Source organism: Panthera onca, chromosome E2 (genome assembly GCF_046562875.1).
Source record: "Panthera onca isolate mPanOnc1 chromosome E2, mPanOnc1 haplotype 2, whole genome shotgun sequence".
Classification (NCBI taxonomy): Eukaryota; Metazoa; Chordata; class Mammalia; order Carnivora; family Felidae; genus Panthera; species Panthera onca.
This window is the reverse complement of record NC_138353.1, coordinates 41,405,446-41,421,048: the sequence shown is the minus strand read 5'-3', so window position 1 is coordinate 41,421,048 and position 15,603 is coordinate 41,405,446. Positions and strand designations below refer to the sequence as shown.

Below are 15,603 nucleotides of genomic sequence, written 5' to 3'. Positions count from 1 at the left end.
TGATCTCTTTACCCACAAAACAGAGACCAAAATGCCTTTGGGGTTTCAGGATGAACCTTACTTTTCTACATTTTCTGCTGTCTGTTTAGGCAAATGCCTTTTATTTCCAACTCATTTACATTTTGGCATCAGATACTCAATGTAAAAAAAAAAATTGTGGTAATAACATCAAAGAAACATTTATAAATGGGAAATAATGAATTAACATGACGAGATACCCACTGTGCCTCAGGCACGTTCACATGTTTGCCATCAAATGCAACAGCCACATGAGGTGGGTATTTTCTGGTTGTTGACACGGAGATTCAGGTTCAAGTTACTCTGCTGAAGTCCCATGGCTAGAATCACATGAAGGAAAGTCCATGTGGCTACAAACCTAGTTCTTTCCTCTACACATGTACCAAGAGTCCTCTAACCAGGTTCTAGAACTAAGTTGAAAGGTAAAAAACAAAAAAGCAAAAAACCCTAGTATTTCTATTGAGTTTTAGGTTATACAGCACCCTGGGTACTCACAAAATTGCCAGAAGGAGAACAACCTCACCCTTATGACAACATTCCTTAGCTCTTGGGACATAGGAAAGAGTGAGCTTTGTGACCTCTGGAAATACTCAAGGATTTTCTTCCCAGTATTAACCTCCACACATTGTCATTTTTTCCAGTCTGCCATTTTATTTTCACTTCTAATATGAAACTTCCTGTGGGTAAGGTACTGTGTCCTTTTCATGTCTGAAGCCCTAACAGATAACGTAACATCTGACATATAGTAGATGCCTAACAAAATCTACCGAAGTGCTACATGAATGCAAAAATCCCTATCCCCACCCTAAGGAATATTATAAATATAGCCACTGCCAGAATGCAGTGAATAAGTATAAGCTTTTCCCTCCTAAAACACTAAAGCAAGCTCTTTTCACTACTCTGCCTGCTTCCTGGGGCCTCTGCCTTAGTAAGGAGAGAATATCAAAGTTGGGCACATCATTTTTTTTTTTTTTAAGATCTTATTTTATTTTTTGAGAGACAGAGAGAGACAGGGTATGAGCAAGGGAGGAGGGGCAGAGAGAGGGGGAGACACAGAATCCAAAGCAGGCTCCAGGCTCTGAGCTGTCAGCACAGAGCCCAATGCGAGGATTGAGCCCATGAACACAAGATCATGACCTGAGCTGGTTGGATGCTCAACCAACTGAGCCACCAAGGCACCCCCAAGGTTGGGCACATCATTCTGACCTCGTCTGGCCCACCCCATTTTTGTCCACGTTCTCCCTTAAAGTATAAATGCCTCTTATAATTCAAAATTCAAGGATTCCATCAGCAAATGAACACTACTCAAGTTCAACCCCCAGTCACTGATGACCCACGCTGTATGCCAGGACTTTTTGCATTTAGTCACCCAGCAAAGGAATTTTATTCAATCCAGCTCCTTTGTCAGGCACTGTGGAGAATAGCAATGAATGAATGGCCTGGAATCAGCCCTTAAGAAAGGCAGTAGGTAGGGTCTTCTTGGAATGGTGAAGGCCAAGGAGATGTTGCAAGAGTGTTAAATGTGTAATGCCCTGTTATATAACTTTTAGAATGAGCCAGGATCCTCACCTTTAAGGAAGGTGAAACCTCACTGTGTTTGTAAGAACTAACAACACCAAATTGTTTATAAAGACTTTTCTTGGCCCCTCTTTTGTTTGTGGTATTTAGGAATAACCCACTTGAACAAGGAAAGGTCCTAAATAGGACCCATCTAGGATACCTTGCTTTGATTGCAAACCAACGTCACCAGCATCTTGGCTTCAAATGTCCAAGCAGTCTGCCTCCTTCAGCAATATCTAGAGGGGTTACTTATTTATTTATTTATTTATAAACAAATTTTAACTTTTTTATTTATTTTTGAGAGAGAGAGAATGAATGGGGGCGGAGCAGAGAGAGAGGGAACACAGAATCTGAAGCAGGCTTCAGGCTCTGAGCTGTCAGCAGAGAGCCCGATGTGGGACTCGAACACACAAACCGTGAGATCATGACCTGAGCCAAAGTCTGACACTTAACCGACTAAGCCACCCAGCTGCCCCTAGAGGAGTTTATTAATTAGAATCTTCTAAAAGAAATACAGATGACAGTTGAATACATTCAATTCACTTATGAAATGTACCCTAAATTAACTTAAACATATCTCTAGGTCTGTCTGATCAGGTCACTACACACAGCCTGAATGTGGGTCTGGATTCACGAGAAATCCCTTCTCTTCAGACCCTGGGTCATGTTACACAAGGCAACGATGAAAATGTCCACGTCTCAAGATCATCCACATCCTTATCTCATCACATGGTTCTTTGTTGTCTGTTGGCCCCTGACTGTATCCTACAACTAATGGCAAGAAATAGTTGGAAAGGTAGAACAAAAAGCTAAATGGGGTTTACATTTTATCTGTGAGTTTCAGGTACCCAGTTTCTCCTTCGTATCATCACTGTTTGAAAACCCAAGTGTGCCATCATCTATGGGGTAAGCCAGTTCTTTTTTCTTGGCTTCAATATCCCCACCCATGTCACAGTGTGCTCCATTCTTCAACTCCCTCCCATGGCCTTAGAGCCCTCGTCTCTAAAGTGTAGGGGTAGAAGTTCCCTGAACATCCTCTGAGTTCTTAAATGCCACACCATTTTGGAAGATTCAGCCAACGCTACCTCAGATTTTTGAATTCCTTTGAGAGACATCTAGAACATCCCCTCTATGTAGGTTTTACTTTATTTTATTTTATTTTATTTTATTTTATTTTATTTTATTTTATTTTATTTTATCTTATCTTATTTTACTTTATTTTACCTTACTTTACTTTACTTTACTTTACTTTACTTTACTTTACTTTATTTTATTTTTTTATGTAGGCTCCAGGCCCAGCATGGGGCTTGAACTCATGACTTCAAGATCAAGAGTCGTGTGCTCTACTGACTGAGCCAGCTAGGTGCTCCCCCCACCCCCCCACCATATAGGTTTTAAAACATGGACGAAAGTTCTTTAACATTTCTCCCATCCAGAGATGGGGTCTTTGTCCTTGACCCTTGAACCTAGATGAGTTTGTGACTCCTTCAACCAATAAACATAGCAGAAGTGATACTATGTGACTTTTGAAACTAGATCATAATGGCCATATAGCTTCCCTTTTCTTTTCTTGAACACCAGATCTGGGAACTCTGGCACCACCATGCTGGAAATGCCATCAACCCAGTAGACCATCCCAGCTGAGACTAGCCTTCTGATCATCCCTGTTAAGGTGCAGACATGTGAACACAGAAGCCTCAGATGATTCTGAGTCATTCCTTGCAATTTGAGTCTTCCAGCCGAAGTCGCAGACCTTGTGGCACAGAGATAAGCCTTCCCCTCTGTGCCCTGCCTGAACTCCTTCCTACCCCCTGCCCAGAACCTTAGTTATGCTACTAAGTTTGGGGATGACTTATGATACAGCAGTAGATAAACAGACACCCTCAGAATGACATCTGGCTGGCCTTTTGAGATGAAGCTTTCTTTCAAGGGTTGCTGGTAGAGCCTGGCCTCTAATCTGCCCGTGTGTCTGTATCAAAGTGCATAGGGAGCCTATGCCTTTCCTTCCCTGGAAGGGTTAGTGTCTGAAGAGATCCAACAAGTCACTAATTAAAAATGGAGTACTCTTCCTTCTTTTGCTGACACCTTCTCTTCTCTGCCGTATTTCTCCTTGTGCGTAAATTCACCCAGGCCCCTGTGCACGTGGTGCTCAGCAGATCACAGTAGTCTCTGTACAGGAGGTCCCTTCAAGCAGAGACCCTCCTTGCCCATCCTGTCAAAACTATGTTCATCATGAACAAAGGCTGGGCTTTCCATCAGCCTTCATTCATGATGGACATGGTTGTGTCCATCACAACTGTGATGGGTGTGTGTGGGGGGGGCGCTGGAAATGACGAGAGGCAACACACACTGTGTTTTACTACATTTGAGATGCTGTAGAAAGTGCTTCACCTTACTGACTTGCCACAGCCCACCTGCGAAAGAGGCAGGTGCTGCTGTGTTCCCATTTAACAAATGTGGAAGGGGAGGCTTAGAATATCGAGTGCCTGCTATCTGCTACAGAGGGTGTATCTGGATGTTTAATTTTGAACAAAGTGTGCAAGGCTGTGAAGAAGAACCCTTCAGACTGGGGTTGCAGGAGGTGAATCCATAGGAGATGGACCCTCCCCGTAGGTCCAAACTGGGAGAAACAGGCTAGACACAGACCTCTCAGAGTCATCCAGGTGTCGCTTTCAACTCACATAGGTCTCCTACTTGGCCTCTCTGCTATCCTGCTTTTCAGAAAGACTCCGACTGGGAGTCTGTCTCCAGCAGTGAGGAATGAGACCTTGAGCAGCCCTTGCCATCTGGACCTTAGTTTCCCCGTCTGTCACTGCTGGGTATAAATTTCTCTCTTGCAAGTTTTTGAAGTTCCTCATGATGCTCCATTTGTGCAAAAGCATTGGTAACTTCTTGGCCTCTGTGCACTTTGGGGAGGTTCTCTTCCTTAGATGCCATTATATTTTGAGATGCATAGCTTTCATGTTTAAAAGAGAAGTTTAAGGAAATTCTGGTGAAACACTCTTCTTTGTCTTTGACAAAAGCCCAGAGCATTCAGATCAGATGACTCTTAATCCTAGAGTAACCTCCACCTCCTCACTTGCAATGGCGATGTCTTACATCTCAGAGGTCAGGCCAATCAGAGCAATGAGCCCGGGATGTATTCAACTGCAGCTTGGTGGTAATTAGTCCTTTTTCTTTTCAGTAGATTCCTCTTAGCTGGTTAGAGACGTGCGTTTGCACAGGTCTCTGCTCTCAGCATTTAATTCAGCTCACCTTCCATGCCCCCGGGCCAGACCTGAGTGCAGCCACTAAGCCTGTCACCCCCACAGATCCTTCTGTACCTTCTCACCCCTGCCAACCAGTCACCAAGTGCTATTCACCCGTCACACGAGCTTCTGACTTACTTCTGCCTCCATTGTCCCCACTCTGTCATTGCTGTGCCTCCTTTGTTAGGTCCCTCATCTGCTTTCAGCTGGCACATTCTCTCAGCATCCTAACTGGCCTGGCAGCCGGACACTTCCTGTGTCTGCTCTCATCCATTGTTTACGGTGCTGGCAGCAAGATTTTTTGTATGTGCAAATGTCTCACCTCTTCAGGGATTCCTTGAAGTGGCAGAAGAAGTGTGGGGAGGCGATCAGTTGGAGCCCATTGCCCCCATTGCCCTGCAGTCATCTCCCCATGCTTTTGCCTCTCCATAGAATACAAACTCATTGAGGGCAGGGATTCTGTGTTATTTATCTTTGTGTGCCCAGCAACCTACACAGTGTCTGCTATAGAGGTTGTATCTGGACCTGTAATTGTGAATGAATGAGGGGCGATGTGTGAAGCCTGTGAAGAGGAACCTATCAGATTGGGATCATAGGAGGCAGACAACAGATGTCACCTCCTCTTAGGTCTGAACCTGGGGAAACAGACTAGAGACAGGCTGTCAGAGCCCAGGAGGCTAAGGGTCTAGGCGAGTGACAGGAATGCTGAGGGAGGTAACATGGTGAAGATCTGTCCGACTTGGCAACGTGATGGACAGACAGATGGGCAGAGAGGCAGCTGGGAGCTTCCCTGAGGACCAACTTGAAGATCTGGGTGTATGGGGGCCCTTTGACCCATATCCCAGTCATGTCTCTCCTCCTATAGCTCTGTGAGCTGGGAACCTCACTTCATCTTTATGAGCCTCAGTTTCCCAATCTGTTAAAAGAGAGTTGACGCACATCAAAGAGTAAAGATGCTTCCTCCTCTGACACTGTGGATTTCTCCAGCGAAGAGAGATCTGGGAGAAAAGCCTTGATGCCTGGCATCAGGCAGATCCACATGTGAATCCCCACTCTGCTCCATGCTGCCCGGGTGAACTTTGGACCAGTTGCCTGACGTCTATGAGTTTCAGTTCTGTGTTCTGTAAAACGGGTGATACCGACTTTACGTGGGGTTTGAGGGATTCGAGAGGACTAAATGGGGTGTGTATACAGAAGGCAGCTCCTAGTAGGTGGGTTCTGAAAAATAGCTGCTGCCACCCTCATTGTGCAAATCCAAGCCTCCCTCTTGGCAGCCCCACCCCTACCTCCCACCCTGGGCTCTGTTTTCAGGTTACCTCCAGTCCCCAGTTTCACCCTACTTGCTCACAAGTCTTTGCCTCCTGTCTCTCCCCTGCCTCCCTGAACCGCCCTCACTCTTTCTTCTCCTGAAGAGCCGTTTTACATCCTTGGCTTTGTGTGAGCTCTTGACATATGTTAATGTTTGGAAAATCAGCCTGGGACAGAACAGGGAGCCCTTCTAAACATGAGCCTGGAGGCAACAAATAAATTACTTTGCAGCAAGGGTTCTGTCAGTTGCAAGTTAAAACTTAACAAAGAAAACAGTCCCCTTCTGTTGGGAACACCCTGGAAGCTGTGGGCATCCTTGCCTCTGGTCAAGACTCCGCTCGCGCCACAGCCGGGGATGGCGCCATCATCATCAAAGGCCTCTTGCACCATGTGCCTGGCGTTGTGCAAGACTCTTAACACACGTTTTACAGATGAGACATGGTGGCTTAGTGAGGTTAATTAACTTGTCCAAACTCAAGCATAAAGTACATGGTTGAAGCTAGTGTTGAAAGCAGGCATGTTAGATCCCAAGGCCTATGTATTAGCCACCTTCAACAAAATCGTTTAGTCGACAATTACAAAAAAAAGCACATGAAATAATGAATACACAAATTTCCAGCAAAGAAATATCAGTGATTACCTTATGTGTCGATTTTGTAAATATACCAATTAAAAGAGATTGGTAGAGTGGATTAAAAGTCATGTCTCAACTACATGTTGTCTATAAGAAACTCAATTCAAATATAACGGTATAGCCAGGCTGAGAGTCAAAGACAGGAAAAAAAATGTATCATTAATCAAAGAAAAGCAGGCGTGGCTATGTTAATATCAGCTACAGGAGACTTCAAAGAAACTTACTAGAGACCTAAAGTATCCTCCATTGAAGGGTTTTAAACGGAAGGATGGGCGGGGGGGGGGGGGGGGGGGGGGGGGGGGGAGGGGTACCTGGGTTGCTCAGTTGGATAAGCAGACTCCTGATTTCGGCTCAGGTCATGATCTCATGGTTTGTGAGTTTGAGCCCTGCATTGGGCTGTGTGCTGACACTGTGGAGCCTGCTTCAGATTGTCTCTCCCTCTCTGTGTCCCCCCCTCCTTTCTCTCTCTCTCTCTCAAAAACAAAACAAAATGAAACAAACAAACAAAAAACCCATACACAGAAGAATGGTGTTTGAGGCTCATTTAATACCAGAGTTTGAGAGGACATCAGGGAAACTGTTTGGCTGTGTAATTCCTGGGTTCATCTCTTGAGGCATCTTCAATCTCTGGGCTCTTCAAGCTCTGTTACAATGTGTGATGTCCTGTACTGTGCTTGTTTCTCTGTACATCACCTCCCCTTACTGCCGGTGGGCATCCAGAATGAGGCTGTGTCTGATTCATTTCTTCTTCCCCCAGCAGGTTGCGGGATAGAATGGAGGAGATGGTGTCAGTCTATCAGGCTTCAAGAAGGAGATACGGGATCTGGGCTTTGAAAGCTTTGTAAGGAGAGAGGAAAGTGGGAAAGGGATCCCGGTGACCTCAGTAGCTGACTATGTCCCTGCCTTATGTATGAGCTCACTGGCCTGGACAGCACCTAACCTCAACCCAACAGAAATGTATGGATATTCCTGCCTCCTTCTGTAGGTAGATGGGACCCTTGCCCTCACTTCTCTAGTCAGGGCAATTAATTCCCTCCTTGGATACAATATCTCCCTCAGCTTGTCTACTTGGATTTTGGAATCTCAGACCACCAGTCTGGTCCCCTTCAAGGGCTGTTCCCATCTAGTTTATCCAGCCTCAGAGGCTGGATCCAGAAACTCTGTGCTGGCATCAGAAAGCCTTATTCTTTCCATCAGTAATTTGCTGTGCAACCTTAAACGAGTCTCCTATCTTATCTTTTCTGAGTCTTAGTTGCCAGATTTGTGAAAAAAAGAAAATGGTTTTAAATAAGCCATGGGAAGGTTTTTCAGAGGCAATCCTATGAAGTCTTGCATGTAAAAGAGAAAAATTAAATCTGGAGGAACCCCACGCCTTGCCCTGTAGGCACCCTCCCTGCAACGCCCACACAATTTGATGACTGTCTTTCTGGATGGACTTCTCCACAGCCCTGGCATTCTCCAGCTTTGTTTCTCAGTGCCTTCTGTTTGCAGCATTTCCAGAAAGATAATAGGGTTCTTCTCAGGGATATTTTCCCCCTCTGCTACTATGTCCTTCCCTACGTTGGGCAAGAAACACTGAGAAACTCCAAAGAGTGACTTTCTCCTCTCCCTGTGCCTCCTATTTTTGAATGACGAGTAAACTGTTATCCCTCAGGGTTATGACAGAGTGTGCCTTCATCCTCACTGAGATGTGGGGTTGGCATTCATGTGGCACAGACTTCTTCTGGGCCCGACAGTGGTCCTGGCCAGCCTGATGCTTTGTGGCAGTTGGTATCCATGGTTGACTGTGGCTGGAAGACCACACTCAGAGCTATAGCAGGTAGGGCTCTGGGAGCCCACACTGTAGGGAGGGCTCTCTGGCCAGGGGAAGAAGCTCATCTTCACCCAGGGGGCTCCCCTGGTGAGCCTCCACCAGAGGGGTAAGTCACTGCTCCTGTCTTTACTTCCAGGGGCCAAAATTCCCCCATCGGAGCAGCTCTGCTGTTACCAGTCACCTTGCCATGGGATCATGAGCCTGGTGAAGGCAGGGACAATGCCTTATCCCTGTTATTGTCCCTTCTTTCCAGCACAGGATCTGGCTCTGAGCAGGAGACCTACAGGGGCTTGGGAGTTGAAAGGCACAGACTCCGTCTGCAGTTTCTTCCCAGCCATAATCAGCAGACGGTACAAGTCCTCTCCAGGTGGTTCCTGACCTGACAGGTGCACACGTGGACGGCCTTCCCCTTTGCAAAGCTTTTGCATGTCTGACTGATTATTAACAGGAAGCGGTGGGTCTGGAGCAGATCCAGAAAACAGTCAGACATGACTAAAGAGTCAACAGCTCCTAGGAGGAAAGTTAAAGTAAATATAGTCCCTCAGCCTGGGGCAGAAAAAACAGACCATAATATATGAGGTGTCAAACCTGTGAAGAATCTGTGGGGAAAAGGCCTGTCTCCCTTCTCTCCTTCCCCACCAGCCTTTCTGCCTCCTACCTGCCTGCCTGGAGCCATATTGATCGAGGTCCTATCATGCGCTCAGCGCTGTGTTAGGGGATGGGAAGGATAAAGAGGTTTATAATGCATATTCTATGCCTTCTAGACACTTACAATATGGTAGGAGACAGAAAACGAATAGCTGTAATAAAAAAATCAGGATTAGGTTATAGGAGAGGTCAGGGGAGGAAGCAGAGATCACTTCTGGCTTGGATATTTGAAGAGAGCTACATGAAGGAAGAGGTGAACTTGAACTTGAAGTGGGGGAGGATTTGAATCAAAAAGGGGAAATCATTAAGAATGCAGCCTTTATCCAGGCAGATCTGCTCTGAATGCGGAGCCATAGCCAACTAGCTGTGTGGCCTTCGTGAAATCACTTCACCTCTCTGAACCTTAACTTCTTCCCCCTGTAAAATTGGTTAAAATATTCTCCTGTAATTGTTCTTTCTCCTCTAATTAGCTGGCTATTTTAACACACATACAGTATAATGTCTCCAATTAAAACAAAAGAAAAGCCTCCTCTTGAAACCACATTCCCCTTTCAGCTACCACCCAATTCACTGCCTTTCTTTAGAACAGTCTCCACCTACAATTTGTCTCCTTGTCTCCTTGTCTCTTTGTCCTCTGCTCCCATTCTTCCTTGCACCAACTTCAGCCAGGCTGTTGTCCCTGTCATCCCCGTGTAATTGCTTGGGTCGCGGTCACCAGTTGCATACATGATGCCAAACCCAAAGGTCAGTTCTTTGCCCAGATCTTACTTAGCATCGTTGACACAAGTGATCAGTTTTGCCTCCTTCATGTGCCTTCCAGGATGCCACGCTGTTGGTTTCCTCCCCGCTGCCAGGTTATGCCTTCTGAGCCTGCCTTGCTGTCTCCTCATCATTTCCCTGATCTCTTTTTAGATGCAGGACCAGCCCAGAGGTCAACTCTGAAACCTCCTGTCTGTCTACTCTCACAATTGGTCCTCTTTGTGATCTCATTTGAAAACCCCCTTGATGTTTTCCCAGCTTCCATCTCTGTCCCCAATGCTCCCCTGAACTCCAGACTCAGACACTCAGCCGTCTCCTGGCCGTCCCATGCAGGCAGCCTCACAAGCCTCCGATGTCTCCCAAACTGAAGCCCCCACCTCCCCACCTGCTCACATGCCTTCAGAAGTTTCTCTCATCTCAGTTTTGGACAATTCCATCTTATGTGTTAAAGATGAGGGAAGACTTTGCAGTTGTTCTCGACTCTTCTGTCTTTCTCAGCCCACAGGAAATCCGCAGCCCGTTTCACAGGCTCTGCATTTGAAATACAGGCAGAGCATGGCCGTTTCGCATTACCACCCCTGCTCCCGCCCTGGTCTAAGCTACCACCTTTCCTCACGTGGACTGTGGAAGTTTCCTGAATGCCACCCTTCTCCCACAACTGCCTCCCCGGCCACAACCATCCTCCATAACACGTGCTTCCCCCGGCTTCTCAGTGCTCTCGGAGTAAAAAGCCAAAGTCTGATTGAGACCCCACCATCTGCCCCCTCCCCTTCCCCTCCTCCCTCCTTCTGACCTTCTTCCTCATCTCCTTCCCCCACTTGCTCTGTTCTGGCCACGTTGGCTTCTTTGGAGTTCCTCAGCTCCACCCACCGAGCACACCCCACCTCAAGGGGTTTGTACTTGCAGTAGCTGTGACTCCTCCCCCCAGAAATAGGCAAGCTCTGGTCCTTCACTTCCCTCGGGTCTCTGCCCGTGTGTGACCTCAGCAAAGAACCTTCTGTGACCACCCTACCCTGTCTCACCCCATCACCGTTCCAGGGTTCCCTAGAGCACTTACAAGCCCCTGACACATTGATACGTATTTTATTTGATTTCTATACGTTTATTATTTTTATGTATTTATTTGACTAGTCAGCTGATACATATTCTATAATTATAAATAGATACATATTCTAATTATACATATATGTGTGTACATATATTTTTAATTTTTTAAATGTATTTTATTTTATTTTTTAATCTGCTGGGGCTGCCATAATAGAATGCCATAGACTGGGTGACTTACATAACAGAAATTTATTTCTTACAGTCCTGGGGGCTGGGGTGTCCAAGGTCAAGGAGGTTTAGTTTCTGTTTCCTTGGCTTGTGGACAGCTGTCTTCTCCCTAAGTCATCACATGGCCTTTTCTCTGTGTGTTCATATGGAGGGAAAGGGAGAGGGAGAGGGAGAGAGAAAGAAAGATCTCCCCTTCTCTTTTTATAAGGCCACTAATATCCCATTAGGGCCACATCCTTATTACCCCATTTAACCTTAACAATCTTCTAAAGGTCCTGTTTCCACATGGGGATATAAGTCATGCTGGGGATTATTAGGCTTTCAATATATGAATTATATATATAATGTATATACTTAATATATATAATTATATATAAATTTGCTGTTATTTATGCACTGTCCCCTCTTAGAAGAGAGTTGTTCTATTTTATTCCCTGGTATTTCATGAGTACTTAGACAAATGTCCCAACATGTTAGGTGTTCTGCATATTACTGATGGTTTTTCTTTTGTTTTATATATGGAAGTGCTGTGTGTAGCGACGCTTACCTACTTACAGTACTTAGTAAATACCTGGACCATGAAATGCTCACTGAATGTCCTAATTATTAGATGGTGAAGAGAGGGAAGAACTTTCTTTTTTTTTAAATTTTTTTTAAATCTTTACTTATTTTGAGAGAGAGAGAGAGAGAGAGATGGAGTGCGAGTGGGGGAGGAACAGAGAGAGGGAGACACAGAATCCGAAGCAGGCTTCAGGCTCTGAGCTGTCAGCACAGAGCCCGATGCGGGGCTCAAACTTGCAAACTGTGAGATCATGACCTGAGCTGAAGTTGGACGCTTAACCGACTGAGCCACCCAGGCTCCCCGAGAGGGAAGAACTTTCTTATGGGGAAGCACCAGTATAAGCCAATTCACAGAAATCGGGAAATAGGGCTTAGTTATAGGAAAGAGGAAGTTCTGTTGACTTTTGAGCATGCTTTACTAAGTTGTGCTAGGACGCTTGTGAGTGTCACCTACAGGTGTTAGGACCTCGATGGCTTTTGGGAGGCAATTAGTATTTTCAAGCAGGAGAGTGGCTTGGCTAGAGCTGGGTTTAGTCTGATTAATCAAATTTGTTACAGGGGGTAGATTGACGGGGGAAGGGCAGAAAGCTCCAAAGATCATGTCTCACGTGGGTAAATTTGACCAATGGAATCTTCAGCATTTACAGTCTCCTATCTGCTGCAAATCTTTTATATTTTATTTCAAAAATGTGTTTTCACCTAAAAGCAGTCCTTTTTTTGTCCTTTTTCACATGAGCTATGGAATTGCTAATGAACTTATTGAGGGTATAAATTAGAGGATTTCTTGAATTCTCTCCTGATACTATGTGCTCTTGTGATTATGTCTCAGAATGATCCTTGCCTTGTAAACTACTGAGTATTCTCAGAAGTCCAGTGATTATGCTCTTACTTCTGATTCTTGGAGAGAAGGTTCTATTTGCCCATTGTTGGGGGAAGAATGGATTCTGGCAGAGTTTGGATAGGTCCTTGTTCAAATACTTAGGTCCCAGAAAAATGGAAACCTGCATCTCTTGAGGGTAATTTTGACTTGTGTGGGAACCTGCCCTCTGTACACATGACGGGACCAGCAGCATCTTGGGATGGAGGTGCTGGTGGCTTCCCCGGGCTTGTGAAGGTGGCCTGGGGCACTACTCTCCTCTCTTGTCCTTCCCACTCTACATAGACAGACCCCTCCCCATTCCCCTGAATGTCTCCACTTACCCTGTAACTCCCTCTGAGTCAAGGAAGCCTGACCCTTTCCGGTCACGCTTGGCCACCAACACCTTTAACCCCCTCTAATGATCTCCACCCATCTCTCTGGTTTTCACATTCCATGCACTTACATCAACAGCACTATTCCTGAGTCGGCATTGACCTCCCCGACTAATTTCTTCTTCCGTCTCAGTGTCTTCCAAAACTGTGCTCTGAATCAGAATCACCTGGCATAGACATGCAGCTCCCTCCACCCTGAGCCTGAAAACTTCAAATCCACATTTTTAATCCTGTCGGCAGGATTTCTTGCAGAAATGGCACTTAATTTGGGTTCTATTCAGGTACTCTTGCCTGTATTATTTAGGTATTCTTATTTTAATGATATGTATGTATATATATTCTAATTTTATATGTATTCTAGTTATATATTTGTTGGTCATTTTGCAGGGAAAATGTAAAGGGTGAGGGATTAAATCTTTTGAAACATTCTAACACTTGCCATCCTTAGATGAAATCGGGTTTTTGTATTTTTTATACATCTTTATTAGGACAATAAAATCACATTGCAGAAAGCTTGGAAAACCAGGGAGAAAAGTATAATTTCCCCAATTTGATGCAACGACTATTTTCATGTCAGTATGGTCCTCTTGGGCCTCTGCACGGAAGTATTCATAAACATGAACATCATCAGTGTTAGTCTGCACACCATTTGGCGTGATGTACGGTTAGAAGAGGCCAGGGACACAGACGCTGCTCTGGGCCGCCTCCTCTTTGGAGGACATATAGCCCACCGGACTTGGGGAGAGGCACCCTTAAGAGAGACCCAGAGCAGGCTCCCAGAGGAGGAGATGCCGAATCACCCAGGACCCGGCTCCACCAGGGGCTCCCAGGCTCAGGGAGGGGTCGGCCGAGCCGTAAACAGCAGTTACCACATCGTGAAATACCTGTCACTCTGGAGTGCACCAGTCTGGTGGTGCAAAGTGGGACCCTGGAGACAGAAGCACAGCCACGGGCTGACCAGGCCAGAGAAGGGGGATGGGAGGTTAATGGCAGGTGGGCACTCCTAAGCACACCTCGACAGTGCCTCCACGGGGCTGTGTTTCAGGAACAGCCGACAACAGTGCGGGCTGGGTGTGGGTATAGACCCATATGGGGGGCCTTGCTTGCCCCAGACTTGTTCCCAGTGGAGCCAAGGGACTTTACAAAAATAAAATAGTGAACCTCTGATGTGTGTAAGATGTCGTTTGGGGCTGTGTCATTGCTCTGCAGGGAATGATGTAATTTTCCCTTTTTTATTTTATTGTATTTTCACTGGAATTCTGAAATATTTAAAATATACAGAAATTGAAAGAAGCTGAAAAAAAAACCTCCTACACACATATACACAAGACAGATTTAAACAAAGAAATTATTGTGCCACATTTGGTTCGTATTTTCTTTAAAGGAAATAAAACATTACACTGTGAAGTCATCTTTGTAACTCTTATGGATCACATTTCCCTCCCTCTCTCCTTAAAGTATGTATGTGTATGTATGCATATCTATATCTGTCTATCTGTCTATCATCTATCTATCTATCATGTCTGTTTCTCGTCTACCTATCCATCCATCCACCCAACCACCTACCTATCATATGATATATGTATTTTGCAACTTACTTTTTCCCTATCTCTCAGTACTAAGTTTTTGAGATTTATCCACATGGATCACGTGGAATCTGGTTGTTTCATTGGAACTGCTATAGAGTGTATTCCATTGTTTGAAAATACCATGATGTATCCATTCTCCTTTGAATGGATACTTTTGAGTTGTTGCAGAAAACATCCTTCTGTATATTTCCTTCCACATTTGTGGGAGAACTTTTCTTCCTCATCTTTCAGAGACAGATTACCTGGGTCTTTGGAAGTTTGGAGTTTCATTGTGAGTTTCATGACATATTTCCAAATTGCTCTCCCAAGAGTTAGTATGCATTTTCACGTAAATCAGCAACATAACAGACTCCCTTTTCCAACATTGGTATTATTGCACATTGCAGTTTTCTGACAATTTTCTGAGCATGAAGCAATATCTCATTGAGATTTTTATTTACGTCTCTGATTAATAGAGAAGATTATTTCCTTTTCATATGTTAATATGTCTAAGTTTTTCATATTTTCTGCATCCTAGCCTTTTGTTGCCTATATGTATTGAAAATATTTTCTCCCAGAGAAATCTTTGGTTTATCATTTAATACTGTTTTCAGAGACTTCTCCCTTACAGATATTTGTAAATCTTTCCTTTGGTGGTGGTGTGCATTTATATTTTAAGGAATCCTCCCTGTCCTGGGGCCATAAATATATTCTCCGATATTTTCCTGCAGAAGATTTAAGGTTTTATTTCTACACTTAAATCCCTAACTCAAATGGAGTAAAAACTCCAAGTTTTTTTTTTAACTGTGAAAAGTTCATGAAATTAAATTGTATGGCTTAATTATTATAAAGCAAACACTATGTGGGGCGCCTGGGTGGCTCAGTCGGTTGAGCTTCTGACTTCGGCTCAGGTCATGATCTCATGGCTCATGGGTTTGAGCCCCGCATAGGGCTCTGTGC

At 44.9% G+C, this 15,603-nt stretch overlaps 2 long non-coding RNA genes across 3 annotated transcripts in view; one reads left to right on the top strand and one right to left on the bottom strand.

The window, feature by feature from the left end:
- Positions 1-15,603, top strand: part of LOC132690317 (uncharacterized) — an 809,984-nt gene that overhangs the window by 442,693 nt on the left and 351,688 nt on the right. The gene's annotated exons all lie outside the window — the stretch shown is intronic.
- On the bottom strand, positions 7,296-10,773 carry LOC132690318 (uncharacterized). Its single transcript, XR_009615341.3, has 2 exons — positions 9,998-10,773; positions 7,296-9,091 (listed from the first exon to the last, which is right to left on the bottom strand). It is a non-coding gene; the product is annotated as an uncharacterized LOC132690318 (long non-coding RNA).